The 24,499-nt window shown below is 46.9% G+C and overlaps 1 protein-coding gene across 5 annotated transcripts in view; it reads left to right on the top strand.

Moving 5' to 3' along the window:
* Positions 1 to 24,499, top strand: part of LOC147616205 (pseudouridine-5'-phosphate glycosidase-like) — a 92,963-nt gene that overhangs the window by 15,811 nt on the left and 52,653 nt on the right. Inside the window, exon 2 of one of the 5 annotated variants that reach the window (XM_086777217.1) lies at positions 22,117 to 22,240. The exons of 3 other annotated variants lie outside the window; for them this stretch is intronic. The gene's annotated coding sequence lies outside the window, so the exon portion shown is untranslated. Of the gene's footprint in view, positions 1 to 22,061; positions 22,241 to 24,499 lie in introns of those variants that run through there. One more of the 5 variants, XM_086777215.1, reaches the window with a different exon arrangement.

Raw genomic sequence — 24,499 nt, 5'->3', positions numbered from 1 at the left:
CAAGTCCTTTGGCTACATAGGTGGCGAGAGAGTCATTGTCTTATTTGACAGCAGCAGCAGCATGGAGGATGTGGTCACGAAACAGGCCGCTAGGCGTGCCCATTTCGAGCTAACTTCGGTGGACAAATAGGTTGAGGGTTTTAGCACAGGCATGACAAAACGAGCGTCAAGTATGAAGCTCTAGGTGCTAAGTTAGTTATTCAGGGCATAGAGTTTGTGCGTGATTCTATGGTTTCCCCTCTTGTAGGAGCAGACATAAATTTGGGTATTCAATGGTTTCACAAGTTTCTCCCTGATGTCAAGTGGGACAAGCACATGTTCTAGATCAATCGAAATGTGTCAAATGCTCCCCAGTGACCATAAAGTGAGCCAGGAATTCCGAACTTTCCGCTCATAACCCACTTGTGCAGGCTAAGCGAGCAGTCAGGAAAGGCGCACAGTGTGCGATGATTTATATCCAGACAGCCTAGATGGTGGCCAGTGCTTCCGAGAAGTACTCGGTTCTCCATGAAAAGTTCCAGAAGATTTTTCTTCGGGACAGCCTCCCTCCCTAGCTCCCCCCGTCCAGACCGGCGGAGGACCACAAGATTGACCTCCTCCCAGGCTCGGAACCCCCGAGCAAGTTTTCGTATCGCCTTTCCAAGGCAATGGAATCGGAGTTGGACCGCCAACTCCACAAATTGTTGCAATCTGCCTTCATCCGCCCCAGCGTGTCGCCATTTGCAGCATCGATCTTATTTGTCAAGAAGAAAGATGGGTCTTCTCGTTTGTGTGTCGATTATTGTGCACTTAACAAGCTAACTATCAAGAGCAGATTCCCGATGCCTCGAAGAATTGACTATATTCTCGAGAGGCTGAATGGAGCAAAGGTGTTCTCAAATCTGGATTTAAAGAGTGGGTACCACCAGGTGCGGATTGTGGAGGGGGACATCCCCAAGACAGCCTTCCATATGGAACGGGCCCACTATGAATTTTTGGTCATGCCATTTGGCTTGACGAATGCCCGAGCTACATTTAACCGCATGATGATGCATGTTTTCCGGGATTTGATTGGAAAGTGTGTGTTCATATTTTTGGACGACATACTGGTATTTTCAGCTACGGTTGAGCAGCATGACGTTGATGTGGAGAAAGTCCTTAAGTTGTTGGAAAGCAACGAGCTCTACGTCAATGAAAAGAAGTCAGAATTTTATCTGTTCCAGGTGCATTACTTGGGATATATAATTAGTGCTGAAGGCATTCGACTTGATCCGACTAAAGTGGCCGAGATTGTCAACTAGGAAGAAGTATCTCAGACAACCTATGACATTAGATCCTTTGTGGGTATATACCAGGCAAACTCCACCCACATTAGATCCTTTATGGGGGTATATGCCAGGCATACTTCACCCACATCGACAAGTTTTCTGACCTCTCGGCAGATCTCACCGATCTGCTAAAGGGAGTGAAGACAAGAAGGCAAAAGATTTGAATGACTCCATGAGCATTGGAGGCATTCCAAGACCTCAAGGTGAAGCGCCTTGTTTAGCACTTGCCTCGTGGGATGACCCATTTCAGGTGATCATCGATGCAAGTAACATCGCAATTGGATATGTATTGCAATAGAATGGTCATCTAGTAGCTTAGAATGGTCATCTAGTAGCTTACATGTTTCGTAATTTACTAACTGTCGAGAAGAACTACTCAGACTATGATCGTGAACTCCTAGCAATTATACAGGCCTTGAAACATTGGAAACATTTTCTGTATGGCCGTGACTTTGAGGTTCGCACTGACCATCAGGCATTATGCTGGATTCAGACAATGCCAAGTGCACAGTGTAGTGATCGACAACACCGCTACAGTCAGATATTCCAGCAATTCGGTGGTATGATTGAGTACCTTCCAGGAAAGGCCAATCCAGTGGCCGATGCTTTGAGCAGGAAGGGACAAGTGTCTACGATTCAGACCACTAGACTTGATCTTGTTGGTATAGGACTAGAGGACATGAAGCACACGTACACGAATTCTGAGGAATTTGGTACACAGTGGGAATAGGCATTGGATGCCACAGGACCATGCCACTTTCTGATACGCGATGGTTGGCTTTTCTACAAAGGCCGACTATGTGTCATGAAGTCGTAGGGCAGCTCTTCTCCATGATGCCCATGACGCCATTACACGTGGTCATAGGGGCATGAATTCGACTCTGGAGAAATTAGAACGGCAATACTATTGGCCAAAGATGAGGCGTGATGTGTTTACATATGTACAACGCTGTGACATTTGTCAGAAGGTGAAAGTTCCTCTCGTAGAAAGAAGATAGGGTTATTACAGCCCTTGCCAATTCCTGAGGGTCCTTTCCAAGACATTTCCATGGACTTTGTCACGAATTTGCCTCCCAGTCCGAGTAAGCGTAATACGCAGTGCTTAACTATTGTTGATAGGTAAGGCAAATTTGTTATGCTTATTCCTTGCAGGGCCAATGTGACCGTCGAAAATGTTGCCCAGTTGTTCATTCGGCATTGGTACCCGATTGGCGGGATTCCTAGGACCATAGTGTCAGACCGATATGCCAAGTTTACCAGTCATTTTTGGAGGGCATTGTTTGATAATTTTGGTACTAAGTTGAATTTTTCCAGTGCATTCCACCCACAGACGGACGGCCAAACAGAGATATACAACCAGTTGGCCTTTGATGTGCTGAAGTGTTATGTCCACGATCAGCAAGGTAAGTGGGAATCATATTTGCCTTTAGTTCAAGCTATTTTGAATGATTCTTTTTCTTCAGCTATTGGCAGGACTCCATATGAGGCAGTGTTTGGAAGACCTTTCCACTCGTTTGTTAACCAGGACTTTGTCTTCAATACCGGAGGCAAACAGGGTAACGGAGTCTTACCAGGAGATTTTAGAGTCAGTAAAAGATAGATTGGCTAAAGCGCAAGAGGCCTACACTTGACAGGCCAACAAAGACTGAAGGGATATGAAGTTTTCAGAAGGGGATTGGGTGTATCTTCGGATTATGAAGCAAAGATTGAAACAGGTGGGCAAATGATGCCCAAAGTTGTCTTTCAGGAGCTTCAGACCTTTTCCCATCAGGAAAAAGATTAACGAGGTGTCTATGCACTTAAAGCTACCTCCGAGTTGGACTATGCACGATGTATTTCATGTCAGTTGGTTAAATCCATATGCAGGTCCAACCCCTTCAAAGGTCAAAGACGAAGTGAAACCAGACATTGTTGATGAAGCTGAAATTATGGTTCCAGAATAGATCCTTCTGCACCGTTTCAAGCATGGCTCAGGCCGAAGACTACAACAGTTCCTCACGAAGTTTCAAGACCGAGGAACCATGAAGCGGTATGGCTCGACAAAGAGTTTTTTGAAGACTATCTGGCGTTATTATACATTATTTGGAGGCTATGCAGCTTCTCTCAAGTTAAGCAAAAGGGGATGTCACGTGCATCCCACACTTGGATGCCACATAGACATTTCTGTATAGAAGGTGCAAGACCTGGGATGGTAAATTGGTCCCATGTGAGCCCAATCCGGGTGAGTCAGCGAGGGATCCATCTCAGAGTTGCCCGAGGTCCAGGTGTGCATTGTCCTGCACAGGAGTCCAACGTCATGTGTGCACTGTCCTGCACATGAAACAGTGCCAGTCTGCGATATGAGTCTCCCTCTGGGAATGATGTCAGTGACTGTGTATCTGGTATGGTATCGGATGCCAGATCACTAAGTAGTTAGTGTTTGGAACAAGGGGCCAGCCCATAGGGCTACCCCGGATCTTAGTGTGGGCATGGGAATGGTGTGGAACCACCCCCATGAGGGCCAGGAAGGCCCAGGCTGAACCCACCAGCCATGGAGGGGCTGTAAGAAACCCCCAGGGCAAGCAAAAGGCAGATTCTAGGAGTTTGCAGCCTTTGCATGGCTATAAGGCAAGTATGGGGTAGCCCATATAGGGTGCCCAACCCTGAGGATGATTGCAAAAGCCTTGCCCGGCCCTTTAGAATTAGGCGCATCACTTTCAGTCTATTAGGAAAAAAACGCAGCATTGAATGTGAATTAATTCAGCATTTTATGCTAAATTTCTAGTCGTTGGAGCATTTAAAGCTGGGGCCGACTGCTCATGATTGGGTAGTACTGGCCGACTGCTCATGATTGGGTAGTACTGGGCCGACTGCTCATGATTGGGTAGTATAAATAGAGATGCCCACAATCCCATTCATTCATCTCATTATTCACCACCAAGAGCTCAAGCAAATCAAGGGCTAGACAAGCCAAGGGAGTTGCTAAGCAAAGGGGTGGAGTACTGAAGGTCAAGGGCAGGGATTTCCCAGCCAAGAAAGGTCAAGAATTCTGTATTTTCTTTTCAGATTCACATCATTCTAATAAAGCAAATACACCATCCGTAGTGGGGGGCCTATAGAGAGGGTAATTGGGACCCAATATTGTGTCCTCTCCATCTCTCCCTCTCTCTCTCTCTCTCTCCATTTTTTGCACATCTCCTTTCAGTTTGTGCGTTAATTTCCATCGCAAAAAGAGTGCTGAATTCTGAGTATTGAAGTTACCAATTCTTCTCCGAAGCTTTCGCATATTACATCATGTCTACATTTTGCATATCATTCATCCCATATGCATATTGACCATCTAGACCATTGCAGAAGCCTTAGGATATCATCCAGTATTTTATCCTATTTATTTGGCATTTTCTCCATATTTTTTCAGCATTTATTACCATTATTCCAATCGTGTAGCTTCATTAAATCAGTCGGCTAGTTTGCCAATCAACCGATTGTTACAAGATTGAGTATTTTACCTCTTTTTTGTAAGCATTGTAATTATGTTTTAAACCTATTTAGCATTCACTAATCATGTTTACCTACATATGCATGTGTAAGTTTGTACATGTTTGGTGTGTGTGTGTGTGTGTGTACATGTGTGTGCATGTTCATATGCATATGTGTATGTGTTTTTCTCTTATCTTGTTGCAAGAGCAGCATCTTGTGGGTTATCCCAATCAGCAGAGCTGACGTGGCACTACCACGTGGCACAGGTGAAGCTGACGTGGCAGCTGACACGTGTGCAGGTACGGCTGGCTGCACACAGGCTGGACTGCACGTGTGGCTCACTGCTGCTGCTGGCGCTGACACGTGGCGGTTGGCTGCTACTCTCAGGAGCTGAGGTGGCTGCTACTACAGGTGTTGCCACGTAGGCAAGCAGGCAGGCAAGCGCACAAGCAGGAGAGAAAGAAAGATATATTGTGTCTACTAAAGACCCGATGGGCCTATGAGACCAAAGTGGTACAATAATGTCCATGGCATATCTCATCATGGAATGGAAAATAAAACAAAATGAAAACATAAATATAGCTATCTCACTGGGGTGATACAAAACTGTCCATGGAAACTCATGGAAAACTAAGAACATAAAAACATGGGAGCAACATCAGCTATACCACTCTCCAAAATGTCAAGCATGGGGTTGACGAGTATGGCCAAGAGGCCTCCCTCAACTATGTTATGTGGAAAGGTAGCTCGATGGCTGTGGAGCATGTCCTGAATCTAGAGAGCTGATGAGGTGATCGTGGGGCCAAGGGGGGGTCTAGGGCGTCAGGTATGCTGGAGTGCATAGGCTCAGTCCGAGGTAACTCCTCTCGGGCAAGGTAGGTCCAGAGCAGCTCATGGAGGGTCCACAAGATCCACTATGTCGGTTTCCTCCACCTCCTGGGTCCGGAAGAAATTGGTGATGGTTGGCTACCGAGGGAGGAGGCGGGGTGGCTGGGGCCTGTGTCTCAAGAAGGTGTCCCTGTGTCTGCGGAGCTCAAGCAGGAAGAGGCGCAGGCAACGCTGGTCCTGAAAGTCAATGATCCTTGAGAGTGGACCGAATCCCTCACGAAATAGACAGTGAAACCTCCCGCAGATCTCATAGTATACTGGGCAGCGGCATATGTAATGCTCCACCCCATCTCAGCCTCTGTGTGGCATAGTCAGTAGATCCTCTCCTCTTTGGATGTGCGTACGAGCTTCCCAGCTCTGAAGATGCGCTCAGCTCTACCTGTCTCCACTCTGAGGCAGTGGAAGAAACCCATATCTGGCCAATCGCAATCCGCATGGCATGGGACATGTGAACACTCAAGTAGCTCGATTGCTGGGCCTGTGCCATAGTAAATCTTCCTGGTGGAGTCATAAATGTAATCCCCAGGTACACATATGAGTCTACCACCTCTACCTGTCCTCTTGCTAGTGTGAAGAACCGGCCTTGAGGTGTGGAAAATCATGGCCTTGGTTTTCCCAAGGTTCACTGTAAGCCCCCTCTGTGTGCAGAAGTCATCAAGTGCATGGAGATGGTGCTGTAGTCCCATCCGCGACTCAGAGACTAGAATAATATCATCTGCATATAGCATAATGTGGACTGTGGTACCTGAGATGTCTACCCCGTCCCCACCACCATGTGACCAATGAAGTCAGCCACCTCATCGATGTATAGCCCAAATAGTGTAGGAGAGAGTGGGCATCCTTGCTTTACACCTATGGTGCTAGCAATAACATTCCAGGGCATCGTACGCACCCGAAGACCTGCTCATATAAAGCATAGATGCCCTAAAACATCTCTGATGGGATCCCCAATGACTGTAGGCACTGGAAGAGTCTCTCTCGTGGCACCGTGTCAAATGCTTTGCGAAAATGCAAAAAGCAGCAGTGTAATCTCTTCTCCCGTGCCCTAGCCTGGTTAAATGAAATGAAATGCTATATTAACGTCTTCAAAAGGCCATAGTGACCTATGAGACCAAAGTTACAACCATGTGACATCTGATACACCACTCACCTGGAAAAGAAAAGAAAGAACTGAAGGTAAGCATCTAGCTCTACAATACATCAGTAAGGGAGCATCAGAAAAGCAGCAACAACTAGGGAGAGTGGGAAGCTAATGCTACTAGACAAAATGGGGTACATGAGTACATGGATACATGAATACATGAATATGGGGGGGAGAGAGAGAGAGAGAGAGAGAGAGAGAGAGAGAGAGAGAGAGAGAGAGAGAGAGAGAGAGAGAGAGAGAGAGAGAGAGAAATGAAATAAAAATGATATATTAACGTCTTCAGAAGGCCAAAATGACCTATTGGACCAAAAAGGTTACAACAATTGGTGGATCTGATACAATGTCTGTGTAAGAAAACTAAAAAACAACTAAACAGCTAACTGAAACTGAAACAACTATGAGGAAAAGTACGGTACTAGGAGCTCCTAATGGATAACATCTGGGAGGAAAACTCCAGCAACAAAGGTAAGCATCATACACATCACTATCCAAAGATGTCTCTCATCGGTTCGATGGCGGATATCCTCAATGTCCTCCACGGTGAGTACTCTGACTGGACGTCTCCCATGCCATGCTAGTATGGTCCTGATCCTGTGTTGTAGTCTCCGTCGGTGTCGAGATGGGCCTCTCATCTTGGGGTGCCTGGACCGCCCCAGCTCTATAGCCCGATCTGGTGCGGCAATGCCTACTCGCCTGACTGCTCAATCTCTGGTCAAAAGAAGTCTATAATCGAGAGAGAGAGAGAGAGAGAGAGAGAGAGAGAGAGAGAGAGAGAGAGAGAAATGAAATGAAATGATATATTAACGTCCTCAAAAGGCCAAAATGACCTATGAGACCAAAAAGGTTACAACAATTGGTGGATCTGATACAATGTCTGTGTAAGAAAAGCTAAAACAACTAAACAACTAACTGAAACTGAAACAACAACTATGAGGAAAAATAAGGTACTAGGAGCTCCTAATGGATAGCATCTGGGAAGGAAAACTCCAGCAACAAAGGTAAGCATCATATACATCACTATCCAAAGATGTCTCTCATTGGTCGATGGCGGATATCCTCAATGTCCTCCATGGTGAGTACTCTGACACTGGACGTCTCCCATGCCGTGCTAGTATGGTCTTGATGATCCTCAGTTGTAGTCTCCGTCGGTGTCGAGAGATGGGCCTCTCATCTTGGGGCGCCTGGACCGCCCTAGCTTTATAGCCCAATCAATCAGTGTACCTCTGGTGCGGCTATACTCTGGGGCTAGCTACAATGCCTGCTATCCTGACTGCTCAATCTCTGGTCGAAAGAAGTCTGTAATCTGCCTCTGTAGGTGTCTCTCCCTCTCTGATCCCCTCCCTCTCAAGAGACCCTCTCTATGTCTACGCAGCTCCAGTAAGTATAATCCGAGGCATCTCTGATCCTGGTATCTCATGACTCTGGAAATTGGTCCGAAACCCTCTCTGAACAGGCAGTAAAAAGGGCCTCGTATCTCATAATATACTGGACAGCAACATATGTAATGTAACTCTGTCTCTGTCTCCATTTAACACAACTGACAAATCCTGGCCTCAGCTGTGGTACTCCTCTGGATCTGCCAGTCTCAATCTCTAGCCGGTGTGAGGATGTCTACCCCATGAGAAAGATGAGTATCCATGTAGCTGGGTCTAATCACAAACCCATCCTCCGTGAGCTGGAGAAGATGATCTCTATAGAAAGCCATCTTCGTATACCAAGCTCGTGTGTCGGCTGTATCCATGTCCTCCTAGTGTCCAGCTGAAGTCCTACCTGATAAGTCTGGTAATCTCTGCCCATGTGAGAGAGAGGGAGGGTGCAGGGAATACTGAAATGGAGGTAGCCTGTCCATACTAAAGCCATGCTGTTGGAACCAAGCTGTCATCTGTGCATACCAACATGATCCGTCTCCCTGTGATGCCAACTGTCGTGAAGACTCCAAGGCTAAGTGAGCATATCTGTCTCTCTAGGGAGAGGTATAGGCATGGTGTCCAAAAGCCAAGTGTCCTCTGTCTCCTGTGGGCTCTGAGTGTCTCTGCTCTCTGGAGAGTAATTCTCTGCTATGTAGGGGCTGGGAGTGGGGTGGATCTCTGAAAAAATGTAGTGACCTGTGTCTGTCGTCCCCCCTCTAGAGCTATCTGAGCCTGTAAACGATGTCTCTCTATGACGCTGTATATCTAGAATGAATCTCCCAATATGCGTTGGTCTGCTGCCTCAAAGATTTGGCATAGGGAATGTGGCTCTCTAAATAAAACGGGATATCTCTCTCTGATGGCTGTATATGCTCTGCATAATGCTCCTCACTCTCCACCTCCTCTCTACACAATCTTTTTACCCTCTCCTTTCGGGGGATCCGTGCTGCTCTGCCAGTCTCGATCTCCAATCGATGTGATAAGACTCTAAGTTGACCAATAACTACTGGAGCGGTGTGGTAAAAAGCCCTCCATGTATCTAGGCCTCTCTATAAATCCATCATGAGTGATACTCATGAAGTGATCTCTGTAGTATAGCATCTTCGGTGGAAGAGGCTGTGTAGGCGATATCCATGTCTCTGTATAGAGCTGCCATAGGTCCTGTCTCAATACTCTGTTCCTCTCAATATGAGAGAGACAGATATGTGGTGCATCCCTATCATACTGGAATGGTGGTAGATGATCCATGCCTAGGCCATGCTGTGAGAACCAATGTGTGACTTGTGCATACCATGATCCTCTGTCTCCTGCCGCCTTAGCCAGCTATCTAGATGCCTCAAAAGCTCTGTATGACAATCTGTCTTGTGGCATCTCTCTAAATCTGTCCTAGCAAGCATATAGTCTAGAATATGGCCTCTACCATCATAGGAGGCGCAGCAAACTCTGCTCGGATAATGTCATGAGGAACTGACGATTTGCTGCATATCATGCGTGCCATCATGAGGGCCTGTGTTCTCTCTATCTATGTCCACCAATGGGTAGCAAGGCCTGGCACCCATACCATTGCTCCATACATCAGTGCCAGTGTGACTAATGTGTCAAATAGCCACCCCTTCGTCCGGGGCTCCTGAAAATGTGCCTAGTGGCACTGTCTATCTAGCATAGCCAATGCTGCATATCCCCGTGTGAATCTAGCTCTGGCTGCTCTGCTGAACCCATGGTGAAGCGCGTGGTTATTGCAGAGAAGGTAACCCCTAGGTACACGTATGATGTCACCACCTCCACCTGGCGTCCTACGAGAGTGAATGTCAGCTGACTCCTGCCCTGAAAGACAATAACCTTGGTTTTCCCAAGGTTCACAGTAAGACCCCTCTGTGTGCAGAAATCATCGAGTGCATGTAGATGCTGTTGTAGACCTCCTAGAGACTCAGACACATATACCGTCAACCACCTCATCAATGTATAACCCAAATAGCGTGGGAGAAAGTGGGCATCCTTGCTTCACACCAATGGTGCTAGCAATAGTCTCGGACATACCTCCTGGGCATCTGACTCACCCAAAAACCTGCTCATATAATGCATAGATGCCCCATGTCATATCTGCTGGTATGCCAAGAGACTGTAGGCGCTGAAAGAGCCTCTCTCGTGGTACTGTGTCAAATGCCTTGGGGAAATCCACAAAGCAGCAATAGAGCTTTCTCTTCCTCACTCTGGCCTAATCAATCATACATCTCAAAATGAATACATGGTTAGTGGTAGAGAAAGCTCTCCTGAAGCCTACCTGCCCTGATGAGCGTAAACTTGCTCGCTCAGCATATAAGCTAAGCTCTTGTTCTAACACTGCACCATAGAGTTTGGCCACCAACACGTGGCCAACCATAACCGTCCTGTAGTTGCTCGGATCGAGCATATCCCCTGTTTTTTGGATCGACACAATGGTGTGCATCGTCCACTCCACACGCAAACCCTCTGCTGGTGCCCTGTTAAACAGGTGTGAAAGAAATAGAGCTAAAGAATCTACTGCATATATGAGATGCTCACCCTGTAGGCCCATATGGTCGGCGGTCCGTCCTTGCTGTAGGCGGCAGATAGCTTCCTTTACCCATTGAATGGGTAAAGAAGCTAGTTGTGGTAGGTCGAGGCTCCTGTGGGGCTGAGGTATAGGTGGCTGCTGTGGGGCGTGGTATAGGCCCTCTGCATATGTTTGCCATGTCTGTGGGTCTGTAATAATGGGTGTCGGTGTCCGGGGCTCTCTGAAGTGCCGTCGTGAGATAGGGCTATCTCTACTCACATGAAGAAATGGAAGATCTCTAGCTCCTGTATCTCTGCGAAGGCCCACCTTTTGCGGCGAGTAAGTCTCCTCATCTCTCTCCCTCAACTCCTACTCTGTGATGGCTCCCAAGGCTCTCTGTATGCGGAGCTGTGAGTATAGGGCTCTGCACTCGTCATCATACCATCTGTTATGGGGCATAGTCCCAGATCTCGCAGGCTCTCCTGAGTGGACACGATGTGGGAAACTCTGTAATGTAGCCGTGTAGGAGTAATTCCAGCTGGGCTGTAATGGTATCCATAGGTGCCAGGGGATCCATGAGTAGGAGCCCATCCTCTACCCTGCCAGTGTATATGTCTGCCATGTCATGTGTGAAGTAGATGGTAGTGTGTGGTGTCGGTATGTGGGGGGCTAGTGATACTAGTGATCCGGCTAGTGAAAATGCCAAGTATGTATGATCTGCCCCAATAGGACGAGGTGGGATGGAGAATGAGGTGACAAGCTGTGATGCCTCCACCCAAAGACCCCATAATGTAGTCTACCACCGTGCCTCCGGTCCGTGTATGACCCCCATGTGGGAAGCATGTCAGCCCTCCTGATCCCGGCCACTGTAGCATCCCATTATAAATAACGAGATGATGCTTGGCTCCCAACTCTAGTAAGTGGTCTTCATAAGGTCCTTTGTCTGGTCCAGTGTCTTTTGATGCCCGACTAGCCCCTATCTCCTCTGGATCCACAGGGGGGAGGATCTCCATGTCATCATAGTCATACACCTCACACTGTCTGCTTTGTGTGTGGGCATTGAAGTCACCCGTAAGAAATACTTCCCCTAGTGTAGAATAATGCATAATCTCCTCTGATAGACAAGTGTATGGCGAGGCTCCTGTCTGCTCCTCCTGTGGCATGTCCTCTGTAATGACATAGGAGGATCCTGATGGAGGAAAGTAACATAAGGCTATGTATATAACCCTGTCGTGTGAGAGCTGAAGCTGATCCACATGTATCTGGCCTCTTGATCCTGTGCTACCACTCTCAGTCTCCCTTGTAGCTCGCGTCTGAATAGAACTGCTTCTCCCCCCCGACCCTCTCGAGGTACCCTGGCGTGTGGTCTTCCTATATGCTGACTCCCACTGGAATCCCTTTACTTGAGGTAGCCCTCTCTCTAGGTTCTGATGTGTCTCTCCCCACCATAACATGCTCCATTCGTCCAGGCTACACCATTACAGTTCCATACTGCCATGTGTATCTCTGTCAGTGGCTTGGTTTGTGTCCCATAGGCCCCAAACCGCTAATCCATGGGCCGGCCATCAATGATGACCCGACCATCTCGATAGAAGACCTTCTTGCCTTCTCTCCTCACGTGTAAGACTCGTGGCATGCAAGCTCTCCTATGCTCTAGCTGCATCCTCGTGAGATCATCATCCAAGAAAATAGGAGCTCCCTCTAAGCCTCGTAGGATGACCCTCTTCCTCATGAAGGCGACCCTCTCCGTCTCTGCTACAAACTGTAGGATGAGGGCTCGCTTGCGTGTTGAGTCTTTCCCGACTCTCCATGATTTGGTGAAGGGGAGAGGGTCCTCTTCCCTGTAGCCTAGCTTCATGCATAGAAGCTGTCCATCTTTCTCGGGAGTGGAGTTGGGTGTCTCGGCTATACCTATGACTCGAATGTTGAGGCGACGGGCATGCCTGATCTTCTCCTCCTCAATGGTGGCGTGAATGATTTGATGTTCTTCCCTTTGAGTCTCCTCCCTCACTTCTTTACGGATGTTCTTCTTCACCACCTCAACCCATCCTGACTGCTTGGCTTCGAGTTTTCCCTCCATGTCCTTTGTGATCTCCTTGGAGATCTCTTCCTTGATGGCCGTGAGAGTATTGTCATTCATCTCCCCTTCTTCCTTCTCGGTGTTCTTGACCGCTACCAGTTCCACTTTCAATGCACTCACCTCCTCCTTGAGTGCTATGTTCTCTTGTTCAAAGTCCGTGACCCGTGCTTCGAGGGCCATGATGTGCCAGTGTAGTTTGTTCTCCACCTCATTGAGGTTGGAATCGAATGTCTTCTTGTTCTCCTTGATTAGTGCCTTCATTGCCGTCTGGAGGGCCTTGAGTTTCTCTTGGAGACTCAGGGCCATTCCTCAAGAGATTACTCCGCGGCCCTTCCCACATGCAAGGAGAGAGAGAGAGAGAGAGGGAGGGAGAGAGAGAGAGAGAGAGAGAGAGTGGTGGGGAGAGAAATGAAATGATATGTTAACATCCTGAAAAGGCCAAAATGACCTATGAGACCAAAAAGGTTACAACAATTACTGGATCTGATACAATGTCTGTGTAAGAAAAGCTAAAACAACTAAACAACTAACTGAAACTGAAACAACTATGAGGAAAAGTAAGGTACTAGGAGCTCCTAATGGATAACATCTGAAAGGAAAACTCCAGCAACAAAGGTAAGCATCGTATACATCACTATCCAAAGATGACTCTCATTGGTTGATGGCGGATATCCTCAATGTCCTCCATGGTTAGTACTCCGACTGGACGTCCTCCATGGAGAGAGAGAGAGAGAGAGAGAGAGAGAGAGAGAGAGAGAGAGAGAGATATTAACGTCTACAAAAGGCCAAAATTGGCCTATGAGACAAACAAGTAGTACAATGATGTTCCTCCAGTCATCAAGAGGAAAATGAGGAGTGAGAATAAAATGTACAAGTATGACAACACGACCATAGGGGACTCAATAGTGGTGTACAAACGAGAGGGTGTGGATGGAGTACTAGGGCTACTAATGCATCTCTATATGCTGAAGGGGTGATACAAGTATGATAAGTTATCTACTCCTAACTCTATCCAGTCCCATAGTCTGGGTACAATATGTCATACATCCGATCTGAGGATGCCGTAAATGTCTGAAACATGCGTCTTGGATCAGAGCGAAAATGTGCCAGTTGCTCCTGCACACCCTGCTGGTGTCGAGACCGGATGGCCGCGATCTCTCTGTGGTGTAGTCGTGGTGTCTAGTAGCCGACTAGTCTGGGTCGTCGCCTAGCTCGAATCTCCTCCGCTCACTGAGATGTCACTCCCAATGTGTGTGGCTGGGCTATTGGTGCCAATCTCTGGAAGAAGTCAGTCAATGGGTACTTTCTTCCTCCGCTATGATGTGCGGGTGTCTGAAGTAAGATCTCCCTGTGTCTGTAGTGCTAGTAGTAGTCTGCCTAGCTGTCTCTGGTCCGATCTCTCCCAGATCTGTCTAAGTGATGTGGTCCCTCTAAAAATCTCAGGATACCATGCCCTAATCTCCTGCAAAGCACCACACTGGCAAACAAAATGCTCCTCTGTCTCTACCCCCATCTGGCATAATCTGCAAATGCGCTCTGCTCGAGGGATGCGTGCTGCTCTCCCAGTCTCGATCTCTAGTTGGTGTGATGAGACCCTTAGTCGCCCAATGGCTACTCTGGCTCCATGTGATAAGTGGACCTCCAAGTATCGTGGTCGTTGGATGAAGCCGTCTGTGGAGGTGCTCAAGAAGTGGTCTCTGTAGTAGAGCATCTTCGTCGGGAGTGGCTAACTGGGAGATAGCCAAGTCTCGTGTATGTGGCCCTGCCAAATGTCATGTCTCATGACTCTGTTCCTCTCTGTCTGAAAGAGGCGTCTGTGTGGTGCAGCTAGGTCATACTGTAAGGGTGGTAATCTGTCAATATCAATCATGTGTGATGATATCCACTGTACCACCTGGGAGTACCATGAACAAGTATGTCCCTCCTCAACAAGCTATCTGGATGCCTCAAAAGCAGCCCAAGATACCCGATTTAGTGGGAGCTCCCGCATCCTGTGTATAAAAGATATAGTCTGAAACATGGCCTCTACTAACATAGGTGGTACAACAAACTCCGCTCAAAGGATATCATGTGGTACTGAAGGTTTGCTGCGGATCATCCGTAAGAGCATCAAAATCTGAGGGCGCTCTATCTGTGTCCATGAGGATGTAGCCAAACCTGGTGCCCATACTGCTGCTGCATACATCAATGCTGGAGTAACTAGTGTATCAAATAGCCACCCCTTAGTACGGGGCTCCTGGAAGTGTGCCTTCTGGTGACACTGGCGTTCCAAAATTGCTAGTTCTGCATACCCTCATGTCACTCTGCCTCTGGCTGCCTGTGCCATAGAGAATCTCCCTGATGAGCTGGTAAATGTGACCCCAAGGTATACATATAAGCCCACCACCTCTACCTGTCCCCGGGCTAGTGTAAGGATAGTCTGCTGACTGCTGATGTATGAAAGACCATAACCTTGGTTTTCCCAAGGTTCACTATGAGTCCTCGCTCCGCACAAAAAGTATCCAAGGCCTGTAGATGCTTTTGTAGCCCTGTCCGAGTATCCGACACAAGAATGATATCATCAGCATATAATAGAATGTGTACAGTTGTACCTGAGATGTCAATCCCAGAGCCTCCTTCGTGTAAGAGAGAGAGAGAGAGAGAGAGAGAGAGAGAGAGAGAGTGGCAGGGGGAGAGAGAGAGAGAGAGAGAGAGAGAGTTGAGCGAGCAAGAGGGAGAAAGAGAGAGGTTGGCCTGTGGGGGGAGAGAGAGAGAAAGAAGAAAGAAAGTAAGATTTTATTAACGTCTTCCAAAAGACCGAACTCAGCCTTTGAGACAAATTAGTGTACCTGTGTGGGGTATCCTCTGTCATCCCAACAAAATGAAAAAGTACTGAACTAAAAAGCTGAATTTGGGTGTGCAATAAGTACAATGAGTGGGACCCCCTTCATTGATGTATACCATTTTATACCCCCAGTATGGTACAGGATGGAGCTAGCTAGGTTGCATATCATGATTGTATACTTGATGCATATAGCTTTGCATTCTCCTAGTAGTAGAGCTCCATCCCCTCCTCAATAGCTCCCTGAAGAACATGCCTAGGATTGCTCTGAAGCGAGCCAGTCGCTCCGCACCCTCTCTGTGAAATTGAGCTCTGATCTCTGTCATCTCTCTCTGGTATAGGCGTGGTGTCCGAAAGCCAGGTGTCCTCTGTCTCCTGCGGGCTCTGAGTGTCTCTGCTCTCTAGAGAGTAATTCCCTTCTGTGTAGGGGCTGGGAGTTGGGTGGATCTCTGAAAAAATATAGTAATATGTGTCTGTCCTCCCCCCTCTAGAGTTGTCTAAGCCTGTAATGATGTCTCTCTATGACATTGTATGTCTAGAATGAATCTCCCCAGTATGCGCTAGTCTACTGCCTCAACGATTTGGCGTAGGGAATGTGGCTCTGAATAAAATGGGATATCTCCCTCTGATGGCTATATATGCTCTGCATCTGCATACATAATGCTCCTCACTCTCCACCTCCTCTGTGCACAATTTGCATACCCTCTCCTCTCCTCTCGGGGGATCCCTGCTGCTCTGCCAGTCTCGATCTCCAATCGATGTGATGAGACTCTAAGTTAACCAATAGCTACTCGGGAGCAGTGTGGTAAAAAGCCCTCCATGTATCTATGCCTCTCTATAAATCCATCATCAGTGATACTCATGAAGTGATCTCTGTAGTACAGCATCTTCGGTGGAAGAGGCTGTGTAGGTGATATCCATGTCTCTCGTGTATAGAGCTGCCATAGGTCCTGTCTCAATACTATGTTCCTCTCACTATGAGAGAGACGGATATGTGGTGCATCCCTATCATAATGGAATGGTGGTAGATGATCCATGCCTAGGCCATGCTGTGAGAACCAATGTGTGACTTGTGCATACCATGATCCTCTGCCTTCTGCCTTAGCCAGCTCTCTAGATGCCTCAAAAGCTCTGTATGACAATCTGTCCTGTGGCATCTCTCTGAATCTGTCTAGCAGGCATATAGTCTGGAATATGGCCTCTACCATCATAGGAGGCATAGCAAACTTTGCTCAGATAATGTCATGAGGTACTGATAGTTCGCTGCGTATCATGCGTGCCATCATGAGGGCCTATGGTCTCTCTATCTGTGTGTCCACCAATGGGTAGCAAGGCCTGGTGCCCATACCGCTGCTCCATACATTAGTGCCGGTGTGACTAATGTGTCAAATAGCCACCCTTCGTCCGGGGCTCCTGAAAATGCGCCTAGTGGCACTGTCTATCTAGCATAGCCAATGTTGCATATTCCCGTGTGAATCTAGCTCTGCTGTTGAACCCATGGTGAAGCGCGTGGTTACTACAGAGAAGGTAACCCCTAGGTACACGTATGATGTCACCACCTCCATCTGGCGTCCTGTGAGAGTGAATGTCAGCTGACTCCTACCCTGTCTCGATGTACGAAAGACCATAACCTTGGTTTTCCCAAGGTTCACAGTAAAACCCCTTTGTGTGCAGAAATCATCGAGTGCATGTAGATGCTGTTGTAGACCTCCTAGAGACTCAGACACTAATACCATATCATCACCATAAAGCATAATATGTACTGAGGTACCTGCTAGATCAACTCCATCTCCGCCTCCCCGTGTAATGAAGTCAACCACCTCATCCGTGTATGACCCCCATGTGGGAAGCATGTCAGCCCTCCTGATCCCGGCCGCTGTAGCATCCCGTTATAAATAACGAGACGATGCCTGGCTCCCAACTCTAGTAAGTGGTCCCCATAATGTCCTCTGTCTGGTCCAGTGTCCTCTCATGCCCGACCAGCCCCTATCTCCTCTAGATCCACAGGGTGGAGGATCTCCATGTCATCATAGTCATACACCTCACATTGTCTGCTCTGTGTGTGGGCATTGAAGTCACCCGTAAGAAATACCTCCCCTAGTGTAGAATAATGCATAATCTCCTTTGACAGACAAGTGTATGGCGAGGCTCCTGTCTCCTCCTCCTGTGGCATGTCCTCTGTAATGACATTGGAGGATCTTGATGGAGGAAAGTAACATAGGTCTATGTATATAACCCTGTCCTGTGAGAGCTGTAAGGCTGATCCACATGTATCTGGCCTCTGGATCCTGTGCTACCCCTCTCAGTCTCCCCCTGTAGCTCGCGTTTGAATAGAACTGCTTCTCCCCCCCGACCCTCTCGAGGTACCCTGGCGTGTGGTCTTCCTGTATGCTGACTCCCACTGGAATCCCTTTACTCGAGGTAGCCCTCTCTCTGGGGTCTGATGTGTCTCTATCAGAAGTATGATGTCTCTCCCCACCATAACATGCTCTAGTCATCTAGGCTACCCATAGTGAACCAATACAGTTCCATACTGCCATGTGTATCTCTGTCAGTGGCCTTGTCTGTGTCCCATAGGCCCCAAACCCCGCTAATCCATGGGCTGGCCACATCAATGATGATTGACCATCTCGATAGAAGGCCCTCTCCTATGCTCTAGCTACATCCTCGTGAGATCATCATCCAAGAAAATAGGAGCTCCCTCTAAGCCTCGTAGTATGACACTCTTCCTCATGAAGATAGTGCGTGCCTCCACATCCTGAAACTGTATCATGAGAGCTCTCTTCTTTGTCATGTCTTTCCCGGCCCTCCAAGCTTTGAGGAAGGGGGGGTCCCTCATGTGAGTATCCTTGTCGTGTGCATAGTGTCCGCCCATCCCCCTCGGGGGTAGAGTCAGCTACCTCGGGAATCCCCTTGACTCTCACATTGAGTCTATGAGCATGTCGCATCCGCTCCTCGTCGTCAATGGTGGTGTTGACAATTTGGAGCCCTTCTTTTTGGGCATCCTCTTTCACTTCCTTTTTGATGTTCCTCTTCACCACTTCTACCCAACCCTCCCTTGTTGCCTCCATCTTACCTTCTGGGTGAGTTCCTTTTTTATGGCTTATTTTGCATCCATTTTTGCCCCTTATATTGATGATCATTTCAACGTGTATTTATAGCATTTATATCGCGTATTTTGACGGCACGGCCACGGACAAAACTAGGCGTCAAAACTATGTCATCCTGTAGAGAGAGAGATGTTGAGATGTCAAGCTCAACGTGAGCTGACACTCATGAGGCATCTGCTTGACCGTTCGACATTTATATCACTGATCAAAATAACTATCAAAATAAAGGTTGATATAAGCATGTCAAAAATTCAATTTTTAATTTTCTTGTGTGACTTCTTAAAGGAATTCAAGTGTGCACCTATTCTCCTAGTCCTTATCAACCCAGTTTTTAGTTACTTTTCAAATAAATACAAAGATATGTAACAATATTTCCCGTAGAGAGATCACCTCCGCTTTGAGGATGTCAATTTCCTCCTTCATAGTGCATCTTTCTCCTCTTTCCATGCTTCTTTCTCCTTCTTCCCTCCTTCCTTCTCTTTCTCCTTCTCCTTCTCCCAAGTCTCCTTCTCCCTTTTCCAAGCTTCCTTCTCTTTTTGTAAAGCTTCGATCTCCTTCTCGACTTTGGAAGGTCGGTTGATGATGTTGTTGATGGCGGAGTCCGCCGTCTTCTTGTTTTCTCTGATGGAGATGTTCAGCTTATCCTCCATTTTGACTATCTACTCTTTGCATGCACCCTTGGCCATGTCGATGTACCTCGGAGAGTTGCTGCTTTGGAGGCCTAAGCAAGGGTGGGTGAGGAAAGGGTAGCGAACATAACTTGGATTGGGTCTGGGGCTTCACATGGCGGCAGCAGCAGAAGCAGCACAGGCGGCGAACAAAACAAAGCGATGGGGAGGGAAAGCGCAGGCGACAGGGAGAGAGAAAGCGTAGGCGACGGGGAGAGAAAGAGAGAGAGGCGATGGGGGGGAAGAGAGAGAGAGAGAGAGAGAGAGAGAGAGAGAGAGAGAGAGAGAGAGAGAGAGAGAGAGAGAGAGAGAGAGAGAGAGAGAGAGAGAGAGGTGGGCAGCAGGGAGAGAGAGGTGGGAGGGGATGTGCAGGCGGGAGAGGGAGAGAGAGAGAGGGCAGGGGGGTTGGCGGGAGGGAGGGTTGGCGCAGAGGGGGTTGCTGGGTGGCGGGAGGGGGGGCAGAGGGGGCTGGCGCAGAGAGGGGCGAGAGGCTGGCGGGAGGGGGCGCAGAGAGGGGCGAGGGGCCGGCGGGAGGGGGCGCAGAGGGGGGCGAGGGGCTGATGGTGGGAGGTAGGCGCAGGGGGCTACAGAGGGGGGCGAGGGGCTGGCAGGAGGTAGGCGCAGAGGGGGGTGAGGGGCTGGCAGGAGGCAGACGCAGAGGGTGCAACTGTAGAGGAGAGAGACAGTGCTGCACGAACTCAATGATAGCTTGATTAGCTCGATGAAAGAGTGAGAGACTGACTTACGATGAGCAAGCACAACCAGAGAAGCGACGAAGCCTAACACGAGTGCACGCTGCCGAACAGATAGAGAGCCGCACGCACGTAAGAAACAGAAGAAAAAAAACATGATGTTGATGTGCGTTCGCCCCTCAATTTTTAACCTACATTAATCAAACTCCCACGTTTACTAACGTTTGGAAACGTTAGTGAACGTTTGGAACGTTTCAAACGTTTGGATCCTATCCAAACTGCGTTTGGATGCAACCTTGACTGGTAGCAAAGCATCCCAAAATTTCTTGTTATATTCTTCCAGATTGCTACAATCTCTGGAATCTAATCGATGCCAAGCTGTCATAACATCCACCTCAAAAGTCGGTGTCAACCATAAAGAAGAGAAGATTTGCTTGAACTCCACCCAAGTACTTGGTGCTATTCCCTGATGAAGAAGTGTCGACCCCACCCCATTGAAGAGCATTTCCCTTTAGGAAAGAAGGTGCCTTCCGTACCTTATATGCCTCTGTAAAGTTACCACCAGAAAATGCCGCATCAAACTGTTGAATGAAGGTGAGAGTCTTCAAATGATCCTTTGCACCACTAAAAGTATCAAATTTTATTGCAGCACCACCCTCTTTATAATCTTTTGGCTTCTCGCCCCTAGAACAAGATTATCATAGGGATGTGGTTTGAGAAAAGAATTGCCCACAGCATTAGACCCCATGCCCATCATACCACCTCCCATACCAGGCATACCAAAAGTACTTTCGTGAGACCACCACCATAAGTTCCATACATACCTCCTGGCATACCTCCATTCATACCTCCATTCATACCTGGCTGCATACCATAGCTCCCAGTCATGCCCATGTTGGGTACACCCGTCTCATGGAATGAAAGACCACCACCATAAGTTTCATACATACCTCCTGGCATACCTCCATTCATACCTCCATACATACTTGGCTGCATACCATAGCTCCCAGTCATGCCCATGTTGGGTACACTCATCATGGAATGAAAGATAGAGCCTCCGCCAAAGTAACCAAGATGAGAAGTATTAGCAGGGTTTCCATAGGTAGGTGGGGGAAAAGAAGAAGAAGAAACTGGGTATGTCTGAAAATTTGGGTAGATGGGAGCCGAATGTTGAGGCTTAGCTTTCTTCTCAGACCCCTGCTTCTGTGGTTTAGAATCAGCTTTGAAGTTTTGTGGAAAACGTGAATCCTTCGCGAGTTCCATTAATCCCTCCATCAAGCTCTGCATCTTTGCTTCATAGGTGGCATCATCATCTTCAAATTTTGGCATTTCGGGAGGTATTTCTTGCTTGCTTTCCTCATCTTCTTCAAAGTAGTCATCCTCTTCTGAAGATAAATCCTTCATCTCCGCACTAGTTCAAGCCATAGTATTAAATGTGTCGACCACAGGCTCGCCCTCTTGAAAAAGTTGACGATGGATCCCAGCAATGGAACCTTGAAACCGGCCTTCAAAAACTTGACGGGCGGTGAGCACATTTAATCACACTTAAAACTCTTTATGAACTGGAATAATAAATTTGGACGAAGAAGAAAAAGTGGAGCTAGAGTGCTCCTGCACAAAAGACCAACAATTGGCCCCAAAGCGTGGTGCCCCTGTAGGTATTTATTTATCACTTGAAGTCGGCGTAGCCCTTGTACAATTCCCGAGAAGAAATCCCCTCGCTCCACGTAGAGGAGATCTCCTTGAAGCTTTCACCCAATTTGTGTTGTGGGATACAAGAGCCTTGGCCCCCTTTTTATACAAGTTTGGGGGTGAAAAGCATATCTTGTATTCCTAAGAAAAAAAACTACTACAAGTGCTGTTATCCTTTAAAAAAAAGAAAAAAAAAGACTCTTCGAAAGCTTTTCTCTTTCTTTTTTTTTTAATTAAAAAAAATAACACGGCGTAGCGTTTTTTGAATTCCACGCTGCTTTCTTCTTCGCGTTTTTGGCTGCCCAACGTTTGTCTTCGGTGCTTTTCCTTGCAGTGCTTGCATCATCTTGACTGTGCCACGTGTCAGTTGCTTGTGCCACGTGGTAGCGCCATGTCACTTGTTGCTGCTTGACTGGCTGCCCCACAGGTTGCCTCAGCTGTTGCTCCTGCACAACAAGGTAAGAGAAATACCCAAAAACACATATACATGCACATGAACAAACATATGAGCATGCACACACATGTACACACACACACACACCAAACATGTATCTGCATCCACACACGTGTACAAACTTACACATGCACATACAGAATAAAACGTGATGAGTGAATGATAAACATGTTTAAACATAATCACAGTGCTTAAGAAAAGAGGTAAAATACTCAGTCTTGCAGGCTGTAACATATGAGCACAGACTTCAGTCTTGTAGGAATCTGGAAGAGTATGGACAGCCTGGGATTTTTCCTTGTACCTGATCTACCAAGATATCCTAGTAGGAAAGATTCCAATGCCCAAATGAATCAACCTCGTAACATGCACACATTGCAGCCAGCATGCGTGCCCCATGGTTGTCCTTGTTCCACGAAAGTTATTATCATGGTGCTTTTTCGAGCTAGTACATGGCAATGCAGATTCAAGATATTCAGTCCACCATGCATTTTAGGGCTGCAAACAAACATGCTCCATTTTCAATAGCCTCAAAGCTTTCTTATTTGAGCTAGTTTTCCATAACAGTTCCATTGCTGATGACATGAATGTGTAGATAAATTTTTTGTCCCAAATCAACAATGGCAAGAAGAATTGTATGTAAGCCGTTATGATGGGTTGTACTATGTGCAGCCTGACATGCAAAGGCCGTGTAGACAAGTGCCAGTAATCAACCTTTTGTTTGACTTTTGTGAGCACCCATGCAACTGCTTCCTTGAAAGATGCGTTCCAACCCAAAGGGTATCCCAAATCCTAGTGATTTGGCTTGGGGGTAGTATATCTCTTGGCAACGTATACTATGCCAATCCACCTATTTTAGCAATAGCAACTTCAACTTTCTAATGTTGATTTTCACTCCCGCTCTGGTGTCCTGAGCAATTGCAAAATATCCATAATCACAGTCAATTTTCTTGGAGTATCTGGTGCCGTGAAGAAAAAAGAGTCATCAGCATATGCCTATGCAACCATTGATGACTTGTCTAGGTGCACCGATCCATTTAATTTTCCTTCCCGAGTAAGAATATCCATATACATGAGTAGAGGATGAGTGGCAATTGCATACAACATTGCACTTAGTGGGCAGCCCTGCGAATTGATTTTCCCAAAGTCTAGGGTGATGATGATCCTTTCCCAATGATACATCTAGATGTATTGCTTGCATACAACCAGTAGATGACTTTTGTCATTTTTGGACCAAACCCCAGACGTTTCATGGTGTCAGAGCAATAAAGTTCCAATGCACTATATCAAATGCTTTGGCAATGTCTTACCTTCATTAACAATTCTCTTGACCAGTATATTTGTCATACTCCATTCCCACATAAGCATTCTTCTTGACTAGTGTATTTGTCTGTTATTTGTTATCTAGGAACGAACCCGTATTGGGCAAGATGCAACCCTTTGTTAAGCACATTGGCTATTCTATTGGAGATCATCGTGGTCACCAATTTGTATAGCATTGCCCTTAAAGTGATAGGTCTCCAATTAGCCAAATTTGTCACCAATTTGTATAGCATTGGCATTAAAGTGATAAGTCTCCAATCAACCAAATTTAGGCATACATTCTTTATCCGAGCCAATTTCACAAGGCTTTTTTGCCAAGATGTAAGCATTACTCTTTGTAACCATGTAACATTTATCATTGCCACCAATAAAATGTCTTTTGATTGAAAATGTTAAAATTTCCACAGTCAATCCATCCCATCCTAATGACTTCCCATTATCTAGTCTAGTAAGAGCACTTTGCAATTCATGTTCGTGAAAGGGGATTCCAACTGTGCAGCTTCTTGTTGATTAAGAATTGGTCACATTTATGAGTATCCTGGCTTTCACTTTCAACTCTTCTCAACAAGAAGTACTCTAGTATAGCAAAGACTGAATGGAAATGTGCCGTATATTCCCTTTCAAGATCATTTACATTATTGGTCCTATGACCATCAGGCTTTTGCACATGATGTATGCTTTGCTTTTGTCTGTTAGCATGCAAGCTTTTGAAAAAATGTTTTGACATGCAGCCGCCTTTATCTAGTAGAGGCTTTTGAAAAAATGTTTTGACATGCAGCCGCCTTTATCTAGTAGAGGCTTTTGCCTCGCTCGTATTTGCCATTTTTTCAATTTCCTATGATTGTTACAATCTATCATATATCGTGCATTTAAAAGCTTCTCTTCTTCCTCCTGATTCAATTGCCTTGTTTGTGCAACCTGATGCAATGCCTACACATCTACT

Source organism: Cibotium barometz, chromosome 38 (assembly GCF_041138505.1).
Source record: "Cibotium barometz isolate CiBa-2024 chromosome 38, ASM4113850v1, whole genome shotgun sequence".
In the NCBI taxonomy this organism is placed as follows: domain Eukaryota; kingdom Viridiplantae; phylum Streptophyta; class Polypodiopsida; order Cyatheales; family Cibotiaceae; genus Cibotium; species Cibotium barometz.
The sequence above is the reverse complement of the archived record's forward strand: the minus strand, read 5'-3'. Positions and strand labels throughout refer to the sequence as shown.